The sequence below is a fragment of the Sciurus vulgaris genome (assembly GCF_902686455.1).
Source record: "Sciurus vulgaris genome assembly, chromosome: 18".
Taxonomy (NCBI): Eukaryota; Metazoa; Chordata; class Mammalia; order Rodentia; family Sciuridae; genus Sciurus; species Sciurus vulgaris.
Window position 1 is genome coordinate 9,106,626 of NC_136479.1, and position 15,387 is coordinate 9,122,012.

A 15,387-nucleotide genomic window follows, 5' to 3' on the forward strand; every position below is an offset into this window, starting at 1 on the left:
CCACACCGGCAGGCAATCGGCCACAGACAATGGAGGTATGGGAGACCCTCCCTGAATTGACTGGGCCCCCAACTTCACCAGGCTCAGGAGACGAAGCCCAGGTGGACGAGGCAGGCCCTTTCCTGGCCTGCCCAGAGTGAGCCCCATTAGCTGCTGCAGCCAGGGCTTCAGGGAAAACTTGGTCTCAGGATGGGGTGCTGACCGCTGAATGATGAGTCCAATGGTCCTTCCCCAAGCCTCAGGGGTCAAGTGCACGCCTCTGTGTTGCTTGATTGCTTGCTTTGTAACCTTGGGGCTTGAACCCAGGGCTGCTCTACCACTGAGCCACATCCCCAGCCCATTTTTATTTTTTATTTTGAGACAGGGTCTGGCTGAGTTGCCCAGGCTGCCCTCAAACTTGCAATCCTCCTGCCTCAGTCTCCCAAGTAGCTGCAAGTACGGGCCTGGGCCACTGTGCCTGGCTGCATGCCTGTGTTTCTGTTTAGCACAACTTACCCAGCAAAGGATGCAGAAGAAGTCCCCGGGAGAGGGAGAGAATTGGGGTGCACAGTGGGGAAAACCACAAGCTGCAGCCCCACTGGGTGCTGGCCCTGGAATGTGGCAGCACTTTGATGTTCATGAGCTCACATTCTCCTTACAACAACCCACCGACTATTCAAGGGAGGCAAAAGAAGCCCAGAGAAGTTAAGTTACACACCCCAAGTCACACAGCAAGGTGACTGGAGATATTTGAACTTGGTCCAGCTGATTCCTGATGTTTTCACTCCCCCTGTGACATGTCCTAGATACTAAGACTGGGGTAACAGACGTATGGGTCCCAACTCCCGTTAGAAGCAGTGGAGACAGATTAAACGTCAATAGTAAGTGAAGCCTGGGGCATTGCTCAGTGGCGGAGCACTTGCCCAGTGTGGGTGAAGCCTCGAGTTCCCTGCCCAGCACCACAAACATAAATAAGAAAGCGTATCCTGTGACTTCGGGATCATATGTTGGCTCTCTCCCAACATTACTTCCCCCAGGAAACAGCAGTACTTTCTTTATTCTTCTGGTGTATTCTAAACACAACTGGGAGCGGGGATACAGCACGCACCACAGACTCAGATTTATTTAACAGTCACGTGGCCCACCAGACGCTGTTCTCCCAACAACCCTGTAAGGGAAATGTTATCATCTTTACTTTATAGATGTGACCATCGAGGCCCAGAGAGGTGAAGCAAGTTGTCCAAGGCCACACAGGTAGCAGTGGGGTTTGAAACCAGACCTCTGTCTCCAAGTCCATGCTCAGCCACCAGGCTCTGGAGATCTCCTTGACGCTTAGAGCTTTCTGGATGACCCAGACCTGTGTCTCTCAGGCTACAGAACCTCAGGACTTTTCCCTCCAACACTGTCTGGCCCAGAGCCTCAATCCACAGAACAGAAAAAAGCCGTTCCGGGTGGGCTGAGCAAGCCCCCGCCTCCGGGTGCTGAAGAGGACGTCTGCCAACTTGCCCAGCTTTATAGCTGAGGCCCCGGAGTGGGGCTGGGAGCTGCAGGACCCCACCCAGGGCCAGAGCTGGGACCAGCATTCCCGGGCTCCGCGGGTTCCAGCCTCACGGGGGCCTTCACCCCGGGAGGGGCCTGTTCTGCCTGGACACCTTGGCCAGGGCCCAGGCGAGCCCACCCAGCACCGTCCTCACAGGCTATCGAGGGCCTCCACCTGGGTCTTCTCCCGGCCGCTCAGTGCGCGGCTGCTTCCTGGAATTGGAAGCTGAGCACCCGTGTTTGTCCATCAGCCTGGAAACCTGGCGCCGGCAGCCCCGCACAGTTCAAGGCCAGTGTCTGTGCCCAGACCGGTGGAGAGGTGTGGGTGGGGGGCTCGCGGTGTCTGGGGCGGCCTCGCCTGGGATGCCCAACCTCCGGAGGAGCTGGACGGGCTGTGAGTGCAGCGCATGCTCAGGGAAGTGGCCATGACAGGGACGTTGGAGTACCCTCTGGGGGCGGGACTCGGCACACTTACCAGCCTGGCTGTGTCTCCCGTGACCAGGAGGTGACATGAGCAGGGGGAACCGGCTCGCAGTGGCTTCAGCCTTCCATTCAGAGCCTCACTCTGGTTTCCTGCCCTGGGCCTCAACCCCCGAGGCACAGAGAGGTGAGGCCACAGGCCTCCGAGCCAACCCCTCGCTGGAACATATTATTTCCAGGATCACTGGGCTTAGGGTTTTGTTTTATTGTGCTTTGGGGGGCTAGTGCTTCTGCAAATGGCACCGAGGCCTCCAGCATGCTAGGCCAGCGCTGCACCCCTGGGCTACAGCCAGCCCTTTTTATTTCACTTTTGAGACAGGCTCCTCAAGTTGCCCAAGCTGGCCTCCAACTTCGGCATCCCCTGCCTTCGCCTCCCTAATAGCTGGGGTTACAGGCGTGCTGCTCACCACTCCTGGCCAATGTATCCATCTTAATAATAGTAGTCAGCGACTCAGGAGGCTGAGGCAGGAGGATTCCAAGTTCAAGGCCAGCCTCCACAACTTAGCAAGGCCCTAAACAATTTAGTGAGACCCTGTCTCAAAAAATAAAAAGGGGCTGGGGGCGTGGCTCAGTGGTAGAGCACCCTGGGTTAATCTCTAGTACCTTGCACCCAAAGAAAGAAAGGCCTCTGTGTGGAGGGTCCCCTTCTCCAAAGCCCTCAAGTGACAAACGAGGAAGAGAAATGAGAAGTGACAGGGCCCGATCCATTTCTAAAACCCATGCAGGCCTTTCCCAGCATCCCCAGCGTGCCGAGAAACAGAACAGAAACAAAGTCCCAAGGCCGTCAGGGGACGCACCCGGTCACAGTCGAGGTGCACAGGACACTCGCTTTGGACCTGGGGTTCCACTCGGGAATCCACACAGGGATGTCCTTGGACCTGTGAACTGGCGGCATCACCCGGCCGATGACAGCCCAGCATGCTGATGACCACGGTGGCTAAGAAGGAGCAGGACGATCCCTCCCAGAAACCACGGCCAAGACGCTCCGCACCGCTCGGGAGGAAGAGGACCCTGCACAGCCAGGCCCGGTGACCCGGGCCTGTGAGCCCAGTGACCGGGGAGGCTGAGGCCGGAGGATCACAGGTTCAAGGGTAGCCTGGGTAACTTAGCAAGAACCTGTCTTAAAATACAACAAAGAGGGTGGGGTGTACCCAGGGTAGAGCGTCCTGGGTTCGGTCCCTAGCACCCACCACCAGACGCACAAAGGAAATGAAGTTAAATGAAAGAGCCCAGCCTGGCCCGGGTTATGGAAAATCACGGAAAACCTGCAAAGACCTTGAATGCAAACCCAAAGCTCGCAGAACAGAAGGTAGTGAGTAACTGAGGTGGCCAGCCAGTGTCTGCAGCTGATGTCCCTGCAGGTGACCCCGGTGGCACCAGATCACTGGACTGGGTTTCCACCAGCTGCCCTTCTTTGTAAATGAAATGGACTAGAAGGGAACAGAATGAAGTACAGGCCACCCAGACAGGCACTGCCTGTCCCAAGTATGGGCACTTACAACCTCCGATGACTCACCAGGGAGAGCAGGCTCGTGCTGGGTCTCTGGAGGTGGAACCCAGGGCGCCCCACCACTGAGCCCCAGGCCCAGCCCTTTGTTTCTTCTTTTGAGACAGGGTCTCACTAAATTACCCAGGCTGGCCTCGAACCTGTGATCCTCCTGCCTCAGCCTCCTAAGTAGCTTGGATCCAGGCATGCCCCACCATGCCCAGTATAAATTTTATTTTTCACAGAGTCCTGTAGCTACAAAGAAAAAAAGGTTTTTCTATGTGTGTGTGTGTGTGTGTGTGTGTGTGTGTGTGTGAAACATTTGATGTGGAAAATATCTAAAAGAAAAAAGCACAACGAAGTCTCTCTCTCTCCAAAGAGGAGGAGGGGGTGGTGGGCAGGGATTTTATTTGATACAATTCTGTAATGTTTTGTTTTAAACCATGAGTATGCATTGCTTTTGCAATAAAATAAAGACCTTTTTAAGGACTTGTAGGATAAATAAACACCCGGCCTCAGTCTCCAGGAAGGGCCGTGCCGTTGGATCTGCCAACAAGCTTTGGATTTGAAAAAGACCAAACCCCTCCCCAGGGGCCCTGCCTCCCAGGAGTCTCCCGGCCTCTCTGGTCCTCTTCCTACTTTCTTCTCTTTCCTCCAGAAATCCAGCCTCAGAGGGGCAGGAGGGCCCTGGGGACGCAGCAGCCTGCCGGCCCCCAGGGGTGGGGGTCCTGGGACCGTCAGTCCCCGGCGTGTCCCCGTGTCCCCGTGTCCTCGGAATCCCTCTGTGACTGCCACAGCCACGCCACCTGGTTTCCTGCTGCAGACACGGGTGGCTCACCAGCGGCCTTCCTTTTGCCTCGGTAAGGTTACTTCCTGGGGACAAGTCCCCAGGAGTGTGCCAGGAGGACAGCAGGGACATTCAGCACCCGGAGACCCGCGGCCAAGCTGCTCTCCCACGGGGAAGGAACCAGCCTGCTGTGGGACTTGCCTGCGCGAGGCCGCTGCCCCGTGTCACCCTCCGGGGAGGGAAGATCTGCTCCCTGTGCCCGACAGGATCCGGGCCGTGGGGACGGGAGCTTCCTCTCCACCAGGAACCAGCCTGAGCCCAGGGCCGTCCAAGGGACCCTCCTCGGGGCCCAGCAGGCCTGGAGGACGGCGCTTTCCCGTGGCTGAGGTGTGCACTGTGAGCTGCGCAAGTGTCCCTGAAAAAGGTGGCCCACAGCCGTGCCCGGCAGCTGAGGACAGAGCTCAGCATTGGAGACCCTCGGGGATGCCCGGGGCCACTCCCCAGGCCGGTGAGAGGGAGCGGACGCTGGGGGTGCTGTGGTACACTCCCGGAACCCGCGACCCAGGCTGGGCAGGAGGCCAGCCGACAACTTGGCGAGACCCCCCAGGTCTCCAGACATGGCTGAGTGTCCCGGGGGGCAGATGCCCCTGGCTCCCTGAAGGGGCACACGGCTGGCCCCTGTTGGAGAAAGGGGCGAAAGAGATGAGCGACTGGCCCCCGGCCTCGCCCGCTCCAGGTTTCTCAGACACAGCTCGAATCAGACTCCCACATCCCAGATGAAGACACGGGTTCAGAGAGGCTGACCAGTAACCCAACGCCACATAGCAAGCCGACAGCAGAGCGAGGACACACGCGGGGCCTGACCAGCTCACTCTCCAAGGCCGAGAAGGGGAGCAGAAGGAAGGGGACAGAGGCTGGGGACAGAAGGACAAGTGGGATTCCACTGGGGAGGGGAGGGCAGGGGGTCCCGAGGTCGGGGAACCCCAGCAGAGCAAGGCCTGCAGGCAGGAATCTGAGTGACCGGCTTAAGAGCGGGGGACCCCAGAGAACCAAAGCCCACGTCCCAGGACGCCTGCAGGTGGGGCTTGTGACGCGCTGTCCGCAGCGGTGGCACGTCCCCTCCCGGCCAGTCCCACACACTCCAGAGCCTCCAGGAGCCCGGCCTGCAGAACCGCGTTGCCTGGAAACTGAGACAGGCCCTCGGGGCCTGGGAAGGGCCGCAGCCCCGGCGCTGGCCCCGCTCCGTCCTGCCTTCTGACCCCAGGCCGGGGCCCAGCCTGCCATCTCCAGTTTCAAGACACCAAGTGACCCCAGGGATCTGCACAGGCGTCCTCAGGGCCACCAACACCTAAGGCCCTCGAATCCCCTTCACGTCCCCCGAGACCCCCTGGTCCTGGTGGCTTTGGGGACCTCAGGAGAAAGTGGCACTGACCCTGCAAAATGACCCAGCCCCACAAGACAGCCGGCGGGAGCCCACGAGGACCGAGTGCGCAGAGGGCTGTCCGCACACAATGGCCCTCAGAAACCTGTCCCCGCGGAGAACAGGGGACCTCTATCTACGCGGCCCAAGAAAGGAGCCCTGTCCCCGCTGGACCTGCCCCCGGGGCCGCAGGCCAGGAACGCTCGGCGCGGCCTCTGCTAGGTTTCTAAACGCTGCCCAGGTCGGGGGCCTGGCCAGGAGAGCCTCGGAGAGGACGTGGCAGCCGGTGGACAGGCAGGAAGTCTCCTCTCCAGCTCCTCCAGCCCCCGCCTGCGGCCGCCGGGCAGTGGAAGGGGCGTGGCCTGCTGACGTCACGCCCGCCCCAGAATCAAAGCCCTTCTGTGCAAGGCCAGGGCACCGAGGCCACAGGCCGCTCTTAGGTCGCTTCAGTTTTCCTTAGCGCCATTAGGACTGGAATGGCATCCATGGGCAGCCCGGTTGGAGGAGTAAATGAGACAAAGAAAACGCCCACCAAAATCTACCAGTGGGAACAGGGACGTGATGTTGGGTTGTGCTGGTTGTGCACTGCACAACTGCAGAGGCCGCGCTTCTCGAATATGGAGTCCCACTGGGTAGGGGCTATACCTCGCTTCAAGATGGCCCATAATGTGCTGAAAGGGGCACCAGCTGGCTTATGTGGCCAGGGCCCACTCTTGGACAGGGCTGGGAGAACGCGAAGCAATTTGTATGCGGAGAACAGAAACAAGACCCGACCACAAATGGACGTAATTGAAACGCTCAGTTCAGCCTCCTCCGCACCCCAGCCGCTGAACCTAATGGGGTGGGGGGTCCGGAGGAGGGGCTCAAACTCTGGCTGTTCTTCCTTCCGACGTGGCTGCCCAGTCCAGTTTGAGTGTCAGACAGTGGACAATCTCCAGCCTCCGTGGACCCCACCCCTGGCGGGGTCACCACACTGAAACATCACTGGTTTTTCTGACAGTCTGCCTGGTGACCCGGGTTCTGCTTCACTGAGCCGGGCTCCCTGCCCCCAGAGGCCCCCCACCTGCGCTGGGAAGTGGCCTTCGGACCAGGCGCCAGGCCCCACCGCCTGGCCGTGCGCCGTCCCTGCCAGTCCAGGGGGACCCGGCGACCGCGCGTCTGGATGGCTTCCTCCCTCCCCGCAGCCCTGGGGTCACCACCCGTCTAGCTGGTGTGGAGGCCGGAAAGGAGGTCTCAAAGCCCCGCCGCGAGGCTCGGAGGACCCAGGGCAAGGTCTCTCCTGTGACTCAGGTCGGGTGACTTCCCGCCAGCGACGCCAGATCCAGGGCTTGGCGACCTGACCATAGCGATGACGCGGGCGGGGAGGGCACCTGGGGCGGAGTCGGCTCCCGGCCGCTCCGGAGGCAGGTGGGGAATGAGGAAGGAAGGGCATGGCGCAACCCACGGGCTCCCCAGCCTCGGCCTCCGGCCTCCGGCCTCCGTGGGGACACCTGTGTTTAGAGGAAACTGCGGCCTGTGGCTCGTGGGGGAGGGGCCGCCACCCACGCGGCGCAGGGAGCCGTGGAGAGTCACCCAAGCGCCCTCCCCTGAGTCCGGGGAGGCAGAGGCGGAGGACAGGGGAGATGTTTGGGGCGTGAGTCAGCCTCTCCCGAGAGTCCACCCCAGAACCAGCTGTGCTGGACCCGCAGCCATGGACACCTTCTCTGCCTCCCTGTGGCTCCTAAAGACCTGAGGGTCCCCCTCCTTGTCACCCCAGAGCCTCCATCTCCAGGCACAGGCAGGGGTGCTTTGTCCCTGCAGAAGCTGGCCTGTTTGGGCCGTGCCAAGGGCCTGGGGTGCCCTCTTCCCAGGGGAGGGCGGCTGGGTGGGCTCTTGACTCTGGCTTTGGTCCTCTCCTGGGTCCCCAGGGGACGGAACTCACTCACCTGGCTCCCACACACCAGAGCCCCCGGTTACTGTGTACCGTACTTGATGTGGCGGGTCCACGGAGCTTTCTCCTGGTTACCTGGGCGACTCATGGCATCCGGGTTTGGGTGTGTTCTGCCTGCCCAGGCCTGCCCGACCCCGCCCCGAAGGTACCGGTGAGCCACAGTCTCCTCCAGACCTCCGACTCCTGGAGCTGCTCAGGGCTGAGCAACCCCGGTGGGAGAGGAGCAGATGGGCCCTCGAGCAGACAGAGCTTACATCCAAGGTGTGGTCCAGGTCACCCCCCTGGTGGCTCACACTAGTGGGGCCAGGCCCGAGGGGTGGCCAGAGAAAAGGCTGTAGAGAAAGGGCACCCTGAAGCCAGACAGGGTGGCACACGCCTATAACCCTAGCCACTCGGGAGACTGAGGCAGGAGGATCACAAGTTTGAGGTCAGCCTCAGCAACCCAGCCAGACCCTGTCTCCAAATAAATTTATGAAGAGCTGGGGGTGTAGCTCAGTGGTAAAGCACTTGTCCAGCACGTGTGCGGCCCTGGGTTCAATGCCTAGGACCACACACACACACACACACACACACACACACATCCCTAGTCACCTCTGCAAAGACTGGAAGGCCCCAAAAGAGAGCATGTGACCTGTGAAGTGGCAAGTCATGCAATCAGTGGCTTCCACCTCTCCTTCCTCCTAGCTCCCAACTACCGGCCACGGCGAGGCAGATCCCCAGCTGAGCACTCCTGGCCTTCCTGCTGGTGGGCAGCAGAGTTAAACATTCTCACTTGGCAATAACCAGGTGCCCCTGTGTCGACTCTGTGTGCATCAGGCAGCAAACCCTCGCTCCACAAAAAGACCCAGCCAGGCGTGGGGACGCACACCTGTAATCCCAGGGACTCGGGAGGCTGAGGCAGGAGGACCGCAAGTTCGAGGCCAGCCTCAGCAGTTCAGAGAAGCCCTTTCTCAAAATTTCAGATCAACAGGACTGGGGATGGAGCTCAGTGGTAGAGCATCCCCGGGCTCCATCCCCAGGACCAGAACAAAAAAAATGAAGGAGAAGAAAAGAAAGACCTTTCTGAGTGAAGTTCACATTCCCAGCTCGCGGGTGGACACACCCTTTGGGAAGCCATCTCCTAACTCACCACACTGTCCTCACCTCTGGGCGCGGACGGCGGCTGGAGAGGACACAAGCTCAGCATCTTCATGAGCAAATCATGGAACCTTCAGGAAACGGGCATGGTGAAGACCCCGCTCCAAACCCGGGTTCTTGCAATGGAGTGAGAAAGATTTCAGCCACGTCGCTCGGAGTAGCAGGGACACGCTCACTGCAGGGATGGGAAAGGGGAAGTGGGTCCTCTCGGAGAGGAGAGGGACGGTGCCTCTCCTGCACTCCAGTTTTACTGGGGAGCCCAGAGGAGTTTCCAGAGAGTCCTACCCAGGCCCACCTCTTGGCTTTCGACTGACAGCAGAGTGACGTGGGACTTTCAAGGCCCCACTATCATGACCACACTAGGTCACTTCGGCCTATGTGACGGGGTCCAGTTAGATTCTTCTTTGTTGTTGGTTTTTGTTTGTTTGTTTTGATTTGGGGACTGGGTGGATCTGGCTGAGCCACATCCCCAGCCCCTTTTTAATTTTTTGAGGCAGGTTCTCCCTAAATTCCTTAGGGTCTCCCTATTTGCTGAGGCTGGCCTCAACTTGAGATCCTCCTGCCTCAGCCTCCTGACTTGATGGGATAACAGGCCTGGGTCACCACGCCTGGCTTCTGACCATAAATTCTTTCAGCTTTTCTGGTCAGGAGGAATCATCCTTATCTCCCTGAGTTCTGGGATCTGGTCTGTGAAAAGCGTCACAGAAGTCCCCCCTGCCCCTCAGGGTGACTTGGGTTCCCTTATCCACAACTTCGGCCTGCATTTCTCCTGCAGATAACAGGCAGAGTGCGAGGGGTGTGACATCCTGTGCCCTGAGGCCAGGCAGGGCTGTGGGTAATTTGCTTCTCGGCAAAGAAAGCATGTGGGGGTCAGCACCCTGGGCCCCTTTTACAGAATTAGCCCCTTAACCTCTGTTCCCACCGTTCCCATCTGTCTGTCCCTGTCACTCTCACGGTGTTTTTAAGGTCCGTCTTTGTTGCGGCATGAGTGGGACATCGTTCCTTTTCATGGTTGAGTAATATTCCACAGCTGGTCTGATTTGCAGCCCGTGCATCGCTGAGGGACCTGGGCTTGCTCCCACCTTTTGGCTACCGTGAAGATCTTCTAACTTTTTCAGATGTGCCAACTAGAGAGTTTAAAATCGCCAGCGTGGCACACATGACATTGCAGTTGGATCCGGTCTGTTCTAGACAGTCGGCAGGAAGTTCATTGGCCATTGCACAACTGTTGGCACACAGGTTCCCGGCCCTGCTGGCCTGCTGCGGTGGGGCCGGGCATAAAGGCGAGGGCCACGCCACGCGCATCTGGAACACTGCTTCTCCAGCACCCGGCTCGCGCGGCTACAGCGGCCACTCTGAACCCTGCACCCTGGAAGAAAGGACCCAAGAGGAGGAGCATGGCCACGCAGGGGGGCTCTGGGGACGGGGGACCATGCAGATGTGGGGAGCAGAGAGCCAGAATCCCCAGAGCGACTCCCAGAACCCCAAATGGGAGAGCGAGACGTGCCGTCCCCGCTGGCCTCTGAGGCCCTTGGAAGTCCCTGGTGACTTTCTTCTGTATGCTAACGAGGTCTTGGCGTGGGGCAGATCCCAGAAGCCCAAGGACCAGGAGGGGAGGCAGAACCTGCAGCCCACCCTGCCCTGGTACGGGGCGCTGGGGACAAAGCCCGGCCACCACTGGCCCAGGTGCATCTCTCAGACGGCTCCATGAGATCTGGTCAAAACGCCTGAAGGTCTTCCAGGCTGCCGAGGACACACTGGCAGGGGTGTGCCCAGCTCCTTGGGGACAGTGGGCCCTGCCCTGAGGACCTGGCCCGGCCCCGCCACGTCCCCCCACCTGGCTGTTTGTCCTCGTGCTTCACGATCCACTCAGTGACTACCACGCTCTCCTGGGCTCCACTGAGTAAACCAGGGTGCCCAGCGGCGCCCTCTCAGGCCACCAGCATGGGGGCCTCACACCAGCAGCCAGGTCCCCGCGTCCCCACGTCCTTGGCCGGCAGCCGGGGGCCTACGGTGCAGCTCAAGGCTGGCCCAGCTGCCCTGAGTTGGCCTCAGACGCCACGGCAGGGGTTCAAGGCCACTGAGCCCACCATTCAGATGCCAGCCGCTTGAGGCCACCGGGCTCCCCACCCCCACAGCCCCTCCTGTGACAGGGTCAGCACTTTGTTAGAGCGGCTCCCGGGGACCCGGCACCCAGGAGGCAGCCTCCGCCCTCCACCGTCACTCATGGAAGCACCCCACGTCCTCAAAGCTGGCCAGTGTGTCTGGAGGCTGCGCCCGGGCGGCTGAGGCTGTCACTGGCCGGGACTCCTCCTGAGCGCCTCTCTTAGGAGCACAGGAACTGTCGAAAGGGCTTCCTGGGCCCAGCAAAGGCCACGTCTGTCACCCCTGCCACTCGGCAGAGTGCAAGGGCCTTAGAAGCCGCGTCAGGAAGCAGGAACCAAGACAGGGTGCTCAGGGCTAGGTCGCCCCAGGGGTTCATATTGTGTGTGAACATGTGTAAACACAGGAACAAAGACACAAGCTGCATACGTACAGTTTGTCCCTTTTACAGTACTGGGGACAGAACCCAGGAGCACCCCACCCCGGAGCTAGCCTCCAGCATTTTTTGGTACCGGAGTTTGAACCCAGGGGCACTTAACCACTGAGCCACATCTCCAGCCCTTTTTTATATTTTATTTAGAGACAGGGTCTCACTGAGTTCCTTAGGGCCTCGCTAAATGGCTGAGGCTGGCTTTGAACTTGCGATCCTCCTGCCTCGGCCTCCCTAGTAGCCAGGATTACCGCCTGTGCCAAGGCACCTGCACGCTTTAGTTTTTGAACAGAGGTCCCTTATTTAAAAACAAACAAACAAAAACAAAACAAAACAAACAAAAAAAAAACTGATTGTAACAGTTAGCCGATGGGCGGGGGACCTCGGCGGAAGAGCACTGGCTTCTGGGTGAGACCCTGGGTTTGGTCCCAGCACTAAAATAACATCAGCTGCAAAAAAGCGAAACGAAGCGGGCACATCACTAAACCCTCCTGGATCGTCGATGATGATCTGGGTCACCCCCACGTCACCGCGCCGTGTGAAAAGGTCTCCCAGGGCGGGTCCGCGGGGTCCACAGCCTCCCGGGCCGGGCGGGCTCCAAGCGCAGCCCGGGCCTCGCTCCCGGGCCTCCGGCGTCCTTGAGCCGCGCGCCCCCTCCAGGTGCCGGCGGGAACTGCGGGTCCCGGTCACCAGAACCGCTCCGGGCCCGGGCTCCTCTCCGCTCGAGAGCCCAGACTGGTCCGCGCCTGGGAGGGACCCGGTTCCCTGGCGGGTCGGATAGCCAGCTGCGACTCGGGCCTCGCGGTTCTCCCGCGAGGAGGGCGGAGCGGGTGGCCGCCAGGCAGCAGGCGCTGGCCGGGTGTGCCCTTGGGGACAGTGCAGTGGGGCCGAGTCCCTGAGCCGCGGGTGGCTCGGGGTCGTGTCGGAATCCAGTGCCTGTCGGCGCCCAGCTGGGGTCAGAGACGCGAGCGCCTCTGCTGGGCTCCTCTGAGCCGCGGGGCTGAGAGCCAGAAGGTGCGCCCTGGCCGGGGGCTCAGGGAGGGAGCCCCTGTGTCACTTCCCGCCCGAGGGCTGAGAGGCTGCCGCTCCCCAGCACGCCACAGAGACAGGACGGGGTGACCTGGAGCTCAGCGCCCAGGGCGCCCTGGCCTAAGGCCACGGTCCCACCCTGGAAGGCCATGTGGGCCAAGGGGCCGGTTCCATTCTGTAAGAGAGCCAAGGGCGCAAGTTCCGGGGACGTGAGGGAGTCGACCTCAGGCTCCTGCCATCGGCGGACACTAGGGAGTAGCGGGAACAGCGGGGCTTGTGGCAAACTGGAGATTAGAGCCGAGAAGGTGGGCTGGGTGCGCTGGAGGCGGGAGGGGCTGGAGCAGGCCATGGTCCACCTGCCGTCCCCTGCTCCTCAGGCTGCAGGCTGCCAGCCAATGAGTGCCACACAGTCCTGCGGCTGTCCTGGGAGGGGCAGAGCCCGGGTGCCCTGCAGGTGGCAGGCTCCGGCGCCCTGTCTCCCCCTCTCGACTCCCCCTGCACCCACATCCTGAGGGCCTGGGCTCAGATCTGCCTCTGGGGCTAGCGACACTAAGATCCCACGGACCTGGGGGCAGCCAGGTCCAGGGCTGGGGAGACAGGCCCAGCGCTCGTGAGACCGCTGGTTTTATTTTTTAATTTTTTTCAAGAGAAACCCAAGCCCTGAGTTTCCTGTGAGATCTTCCAAACTCGCAATTGCCAGCTCAAATTAAACAATGTAAAATGAAGTGAAACAGAGCAAACCGAGACAGTCTGTGGGCCACTCTGGCCACCCGCTCGGCACTGTGGGAGGCTGTGGGGGCGGGAGGGGCCGCGAGCTCCAAGCCGCTGAGCAGAGGGAGCGTCAGACCCACAGCAGCCTGGGTGGGGACAGATGTGGGAGGCCCCGCGTGCACCAGCCACTCTGGCCTGCTCAGGGCCCCAGCTGGCGCCTCTGGAGGGAGACCCAGAGGAAACACACGGCTTTCCCCAACACCAGGCCCCAGGCCGCCATCCAGCTCCCTGCTTCCCCTCTGCCAGCCTGACCTCGGAGCTCAGCCAAGGAGAAAAAGCCTGGGGGGCAGAGTGCGGGAGGAGGAAACAGAGGTCCTGGGAGGACCACTGCCCCGCCTCGCTGGGGAGCAGATGGAGCAGGCGGCTGTTCCCTGCAGGGACCCTGCAGAGGCCCCTCCAGACTGCGCACTGGTTCACAGGGTGGGGTAGAGCCAGGGCTTTCCTGAGGCTCTTTCAGAACGGCAGTCAAGATCGCGGGGTTCGAGCAGGAAAGCGGTCACAGAAGAGGTCAGCGTGGGCGGCGATGGTCCTACAGCCACCAAGCCTCCTCACGCCCGTCCAGAGTGCGCCAAGGCAGCTAGAGTTCAAGAAGAAACTACGGTGGCCCAAGGGAAGGAGTTCCTGAGCCGCGGCTTTGCTGGTTTGTATGTTGGTACTGGAGACTGAACTGGGCAGTGCTCTACGGCCGAGCCGCGTTCCCAGCCCTTTTTAACTTTTTATTTTGATACAAGGTCTCACTAGGTCACTTACTGCCTCACTAAGTTACTGAGGCTGGCTTCAAACCTGCCATCCTCCTGCCTCAGCCTCCTGGGCCTCCTGCCTCAGTTCTCCGGAGCCACTGGGATTACAGGTGTGTGCCACCACGCCTCGCCTCTCTCCATCTCTTGATTCGGGTCTTCTCTGTGACCGCCCTACTCGGGGCAGGCCCTTCTCCATGGCTGCAAAGGCGGTTCCCCGAAGTCCCAGGTGTGTCCCCAAACGGCTAAGCAATCCTGGTGGACGGAGAACATTTATTTCCCAGCAAAAGTCTCATGACTGAGTCTCATTGGTCCAGCTGGGTCTCATGCTGATCCGCTGACCAATCGCTACAGTTCCAGTGACCACACAGTCACCCCTAGAGTTTGAGAGGATCCATCCCACCAGAGTAGAAGTGGAGATAAACAGTTCCTGTCCCCAGAAGGGACACCAGAGGCTGAGCATTAAAAAATCACAGATACCACCCCTCCCCCCAGCAGCGAGTGTGAGACTAGGCGAAACCCATGGTCTTAAAAGGGCAGCGGAGACAGTTGCACAGGTTGTGCACTGCACATCTCCAGGGGGTCCTGTTTACATTCACTGTCACCACAGGGTCATGTATTTATCAAGACACGTTTTCAACAGGTGGCAGTTGAGCACGTTAAGGAAGGAAAGTGCGATCGACTGAAAAACACGGTCACAGTATTTTGCAACTCTTGCCATCAGGAGACAGGCCATTGCCTCCCACCTCCGCTGGGCTGACCGGCTGACTAGTGTGGAAGCCAATCGATAGGACGCAGCAGAAGTGGCACTGCAGGTTCCAGGGCTGAGCCACAGAGGCCGGTTCCCGTGACCTCTAGGCAGGCTGCCCAAGACCGGCAGACGAGGAAGCCGGCAGCCCGGGAGCCCCACGTGACGGGAGGCCAGGCGCCCATAGCCGCGTAGGCACCCCAGGACCTGAGTCCCGAGGGGATCTGAGGGTTCGGTGCTGCGGGAACAGGGCCGGAGACCAGAGCTGATAGGAGATTAGAGCAGCTGCTGTCCTGCTGTCTGCCAGCGCTGGCTCCAGGGCCCAGAACTTGGAGTCAGTCTTGCTGGTTCTAACTGCAGCCCCAGACATAACAAGTCACCAACCCTCCGGGAACCTCGGCTAGTCTTCACGTGGCCCTGTGAGGCAGGAAGCCTCAGGATCCCCTTTTTTTAGATGAAGAAACGTAGGTACAGAGAGGTTGACTGACCTGCCTGAGGTCACACAGTCAGTCAGGGGCAGAAGAGGGATTTCAGCTCAGGAGTTGACCCCAGATCCCATGCCTTCAGTCAGTTCCTCTCAGGTTCCCCGGAATGGGCTGATGGAGGAAAGTCCCCAAAATGAGGATGTGTCACTGTGAGTGGTATGATTTACTTCCTTAGCACTTGTGAGAAAGACCACGTTTCTAAGTCGGATGAGGCCAGATTAAATCCTCCTGGGGGGAGGCCTTGGCCCCCTAGGAGTCAACCCCAAAGACTCCCACAAGCCACTTCCAGTCTGGTGCTACCTCCTAGGGTCCTGGGTGGGGACGGC